Source organism: Microchirus variegatus (genome assembly GCF_963457635.1).
Source record: "Microchirus variegatus genome assembly, chromosome: 18".
Classification (NCBI taxonomy): domain Eukaryota; kingdom Metazoa; phylum Chordata; class Actinopteri; order Pleuronectiformes; family Soleidae; genus Microchirus; species Microchirus variegatus.
This window is the reverse complement of record NC_139819.1, coordinates 41,138-47,725: the sequence shown is the minus strand read 5'-3', so window position 1 is coordinate 47,725 and position 6,588 is coordinate 41,138.

The following is a 6,588-nucleotide window of genomic DNA, read 5'->3' as shown; positions in this document are numbered from 1 at the left end:
ATCTCACGCTGGTGCAAATCAACAAAAAAAATGCCTTTTTTCCTGAAAACACATTAGCTGCCATTCTCCCTGTGCATGTGTGAGCGCAGCCTTATATGGACAGAGCCTGTGGCCACATGTTGCTTTGGGGAAGTCAGACTTTTCCCCTGTGTTCCCCCTGCAGCGGCAGAAATGCAGCTCATCCCTGGAATCCCTGGCATGTTTGCCGCCGACTTTTATGTGCCGGGTGTCGATAACAATAACGCAAAAAAAGTCCTTGTCCCGAGCCTGACGTGAAACAATGCCCAGACCCTTTGTTTTCCAGGTTCTGTCGCCACAGGATACCTGCGTTGTCTCGAGCTGGCATCGCAGTTATGGCTTGCAGACAAAGAACGTCTCCGCACAGAACACAAGAGAACAGTGTCACCCGGTGGTAAAAGGCATATTTATGACCCCAAAGTTGTCCCCAAAGGCTTCAGAGACGACGAGCGACAGACAATGAGAGCTCAGTGCTGAAGACGGAAGCCGGAGCCTTGAGCTGCTGACCCCGTTCTCCTGTCCACACCAGGCATTCCTGCTTTATCTTAACAAATGGGACACAAGTTTAGCCGGAGGTCAAAGGTCGCCATCTTCTTACCCGTGGGGAAGGATTCTCCGGAGACACATGGTTTACTCCCTCGCAATATCTCCACACGATAAGTCCAATTTTAGCCCAAAATAGCATAATCGCTCTCCCGAACGTCCCCAAAATAGAGTCCGGGTCGCAGATAAGGCGCCTTCATGGAAAAAAAATACAATAAAAAAGAGGGGAGACAGTTTAGACAAACAGATCGTTTGAAGTTTAGAGTTCTCAGGATGAAGTAACACGGACAGTTCATCTTTATCTATCTGGAACATCTCACATAGGATCTATCGAGCCGTCTTTGTTTATGGCTGTTATTCACGCAGTAAAATTAGATTTCCACCTCCAGAATCGTTCATCATCACAATGATTCTGCACTGATTTCTCTTGTGCAGACAGAAGGTGATTTAACTGGTTTAACCATCCAAGAATTGGATTTGAAATTGTCCAAACTGCTTTAATTTGTCAGGACCTGATATCACAGCGAGGTTACATAACACAGCAGATATCCAGGTACAACCTGTCGCTGTTGACATACACTGTCCACCTCAAGATGCTGATTATATTGAGGCCAAATGGGATCATATTCTCTGAAATCTTAAATAAAAGTATGGAAGGTAGATGGTAAAAGTCATTTACAACTGTGGAAAGGAAAAAGGATCTTTATCGTCTTTATACGACTGATGTTGCACAACTGAAATCGCGAGGTCAGATTGGTCAGAGTCGCTGCGACTGAGCGGATATAAACAGTGTGATTAAACACTTCTCTGTTGACCATGTGCATGATTTGAAAGGATAACAATCAAAATAAGCACATTTCTTTTAGTTTAAGTCTTTGTGTCCAATTGTCTGGAAATGGATAGATGTAAAGATGTAGATAGGTTGAATGGGAGTGAGTGTATGCGTGTTTGTATGAACATAATATACTATTACTTTTTATAATCCTCTCAAAATTCAATGCAAATTGTGCTATCACAAAGGTCTTGGGAAAAAATAAAATCACAATATTTATGTTTCAGGAAAGTTGTAAAATTGCTTCAGAAGGAGTTGGAAATTCCGAGTTCCAACTACAATTGGAACACACCATTAGCACATGGTAGCATACTATCCCCCTTTTCCTCTTCTCTTCCTCCTTTATCTCCCTCCCACTTCCGTTAACCCTCGATAACGATAACTTGTTGTTGTTGATGTCACACTTAGTTTTGTTTTCACTCGGCTGCTGTGAGGCGAATTCACCTTGCATTCTGAAATAAAGTACGAGCTTTCAGTAGGAGTTTATGCAAATCACCTGCGATTCTTGTATAAAAAAAAGGACTTTGAGCAAACAGAGTTGTTGAAACAGCGAGTGATGTAAGACGCCAAAATCCTGCGTAACAGTCAGGGACACGGGAGTTACCGGCGTGGTGTTGTGTGTCCAGCGTTTGTTTTCGGGTATTATGGTTCATGCCTCAGCTGGTGTTTGCTGTTCTTCCCCTTGTGTAAGCGGATCGTGTCCCAGATATCCAGATATCTCAGTCCATTTCACCGTTATACACCTGAGCTCAGCAGAATCGGGTTTATGAGACGATGACTCACAGCTGTGACCAGACTTTGACCCTTGAGTTTTCAAGTGATCGTAAGAGGCTGTGTTTGAAAGTACACAGAACACAAACCTCCACCGAGGTCACTCAGTTTCTGTTTTATAGATCAACACCAGAATGTAATCATTTATTCTTTTTGCTGACAGTATACGTCCACATAAATATCCCACACATTGTCTCTTTGATGTCCAGCAGAGTTCAGCTTTCTTCAAACTAACTTCACTTCTTCGTCGTTTACCAGGGAAATGCACAGTTTTCCAGTTAAACCTACAGAACAGACTTTAAATTACACAGAGTAATTCAACATTTAGATCAGCGGCTATGAGATGCATTCATGAGACCCTATTAAATCTCATCTGCAAAAACAATCCACTATGTCCACCACTGTGGACAATAATGCTATTAATTGACAGCCTGATTTTTAAGTTTTTGGCTCACAGACAAACAAATACCAGCAGACATATATGTTATAAGAGTGATTTATAAATACTGATCAAGTATTTCCCTACATTGGTACTTTGAACTGAACAGGTTGTAAATACATAATCATCTAAATCTAAATACACCAGACTCTTCTGTTAAATACTGGGATTTTAAACATTTCCTTTGCTAAATGTTGTAGCTTAACACGTTTTCAGCATTTTCAGGTCTACGTATCAAACTAACTATGTAGCTAGCTATTTATCTAACTAACGGGGTCATATCTTAACTAACTATCTAGCTAAGTAATTAGCAAAATATGGTTAGCTAGAATTATCCAACAATCTATTGAGCTAGCTAGCTGTGTATGGATATAACTATCTAGCTTAGTAGTTAACTAACTATACAAAACTAGATACAAATATCGAGCTAGCTAGCTCTGTTATCTAGCTAACTGGAAAAGCAAAAAACGATTCGTGTCTTTGCTAAAACTCGCTCTAAAACACATGGAAAACAAATTAGCATTTATTTTTATTTTTTTAAACTTTCAGTCACAGTAAACTTCATTTAGTGGCTAAAGCACAGGAACACAAAGGAGTTATAACAGTTAATGAAACCCCAGGATGATGTTAGCTTACAATAAGAAAACATGTGTCTTTATTTGAGCCTGTTTATATTAAAGTGAAGGACCTTTACTGGAATTACACCCCGCGTGTGTGTGTGTGTGTGTGTGTGTGTGTGTGTGCGTGTGTGTGTGTGCGTGTGTGTGTGTGTGTGTGTGTGTGTGTGTGTGTGTGTGTGTGTGTGTGTGCGTGCGTGTGTGTGCGTGTGTGTGTGTGTGTGTCTGTTTGGCAAGCGACCTCTTGTGTAACATCAGCACAGGAAGGGAAGGACTTATGAGGAAACTGGGAGTCTCCAGAGACCTGAGGTGTTTGCGTAGCATACGGACGTGTAAACATTACTGACATGTAACAGGTAACCTGTGGGTGTCTGATGTTCGGTAGCTTGACGGTAACGCGTGCAAATTAAAAACGTTATTAAGAGAATTTATTGTGTAAGATTGTGGAGCAGTTGGGGTTGTAGTTATTGTTAAGGCAATAAAAAGTCTAACAAATCTCGGTAAATAAGGCTTTTTCGAAACAATGGCTGCTGTTTCCCAGAAAAATACAGAAGAAGAATGTAATTGAGGAGCGCCGTGATGCAATAAACACAGCATGACCCATATTTTATTACACGATAATATAAAGCGGGAGTTATGCAGATGCGTCACAGGTTTATCGTCTGGCTCGTTTTCTTAGTAAAAAAAAATCAAAAACTACGCACAAAAGGCGTGAGTGGAATCACTGGCATTTTAATGTTACACTGAAGCAGAGTGTAAGGGTGTGAGCCACATCACAGCCACAATGGAGCGGCCGATAACAAAGCACAGTTCATGTTTCCTCTTGGCTCGTCTCCCTCCTGATCTGACCCCCCCCCCCCCCCCCCCAGGGAGCAGGCAGATTAAATGACCCAGCGTGAACAACCACCGCTAAGCAAGGTTAGCATTACAATGAACCGGCTCGATCTGGTTCCCTCGGCCTGGTCGCTCTGCGGGGGCCCGGGGGGGGGGGGGGGGGGGGGCAATGTGGCTGTACATGTGTCCACGTGATGCTGAACTGTGTCTCTGTTCAGGCGTCACTGGATCAGGTGGATCATGTTAAGGTCATTTGAACTCAGGTTGGTTTGCAGATGGATGGGGGGGGGGTCAGGAGGAGTGAGGTGTCCTTACAGGTGGACGGTTAAATTGCCTGTAGTTGACAGTAGTTCTGTAGCGATACACAAACTCACGATTCGATGTGTATCACGATTTTTGACCCACGATTCGATACATTCCACGGAAAAAAACCCTTTTATTTAAACAACATTTACTTATATAACAACTTAATGTAGCATTTAATAACACTATTATGGAACACTGTGAACAGATTTGAACATAAATTAAAAATAATACAGTTGAAAAATACAAAGTAAATGATCAATCAGACTGGGATTTGTCCCCAAAGCATGCTGGGAATTGTAGTTCTTCATTGAGAAGCGGTTTTGTTCCAGTGGAAATAACTTGTTTTGATAAACAGATGGTAAGCTAAATGGTAAGCTAAAGTGAGGATTTAACATTTTCGTAGCAGAAGCTTAGAGTAAAGTTTTCACACATGTAAAAAAAAAAGGAAAATATCCTTTCTGGCAGGTGAAGGCCACCGTAGTTCCGTGATTTGCTTGGCAATCCTAGACGTCCCAAAGCAGTGGTTCCTAAATGCTGGGTTGTGTCTCACAGATGGGTCATGTGAAATAAAAACTAATAAAAAATCTAGCTAACTAACTATCTAGCTAAGAAGTTAGCAAAATATAGTTGGCTAGATCTATCTAATAATCTATTGCACTAGCTAGCTGTGTATCAAGATAACTAGCTAGCTTAAAATAAGACTAATAAAAACACTTTACGGAAATGTAAATAAAAAGTCAGCAACAGCATTTTAGCCGAGTCATGTTGTGGGCTTTTCATTTCTTCTTTATGGAGAAGAATAATTGTGACACAGCTGGAGAATTTTGTTTTTAAAATGGCTGCACCACAGATGTGTTAATAACATTCTTACTTCATGTTTAAATATGATAAGGTGATACGTTATTGTCGGAACACGCCTGAAATGTGTCTTGCATCACAGCAGCTTTGTTTTTGAACCATAGACACAAACACACACATATTACAAGATAGCACAGTATTTACTGTATGGGACTGGTATCAGTAGTGCTACATATTCTGGTTTGTGATATCAGTATGGGACATGAAAGTGGTAGCATAGCATCAAGTGAGCAATCTTATGTTTGATTGAGTGCACAAACCAGCTGATCTAAACTCTGGGTTATATAATCTTTTATATCTCTGCTACAAGAAAACCCTGAACTCCTCACAGCTCAAAGCTCAGAGGTCAGAGGTCAGAAAAATCACCGTTACAGCCTGTGTTTATCATTAGCACAACCTGCAGCCCAGTGTGAAGACGAAACCCTGGATGAACCTCCGCTAACCTCGGCTGCTTTAGCGTTCCCATGGCGATAAGAAAACAGTAGTAGAGCCATAGGACGTTGCTGTTGGGTAAGTCAGAGGGTGGAGGCAGGAGAAGGGATTTAGAGACTCAGGGAGGAATCCTGTCTTTCTCTGACAATAACAGCTGCAAACACTCACAGTGACTCAGAGCAACTGTGACGAACTACTGTGTTCAGTAGATTAACAGTCAATGTGGAACTAGTGGGTGAGTCTCACTCACTGTTGAGTAAACTTTGGAACAAGCTCATGAGAAGTCATCGAGCCTCTGATACGACACAGTTGACTTTCAGGCGTCACTGATTTATAATAATGAGATGTTAGTCATAAAAAGCTGCTCACAATCAGATTTAAGGACAGGTTTTTGTCCTGAGGCCATTTCTATTTCTCTGGTGACCAACTGTAGCCACTACCTTAGACGTATATGTGTGTGTATGTATGTTGATACAATATTAAACTGTATAGAAACATGTACATATACATACCTCACGCCAACACACACATATTTATACTCATACATACATACTGTATTGATATATTGTACATTTCCTGATACTTTTCCATTATACAGTTCTAGCACGACTCAGTTTGGTATCAGTCATGTTGTTTTTCATTACTTCATAGCTCCTCCTCAAAGTGGGCGGAGTCATCACGGCACGGCTGCATGAAACTGCCGTGATGATGTTCTGTTACATCACGATATTCTTTAATGATAATGATATCGCTGATAATGATATGAATATGATCATTTTACAATAAATGTGTCTTTGTTGACATGGAACCATGTCAAAGTAACTCTGAATAAGTTGATGTTCAGTGGACGGCCACATCTGGCCCACGAGCCGCGAGTTTGAGACCTCTAATGTAGTTAGTTAATGTAGATAGTTAAATGGTCGAAAGTCTGTTGCCAA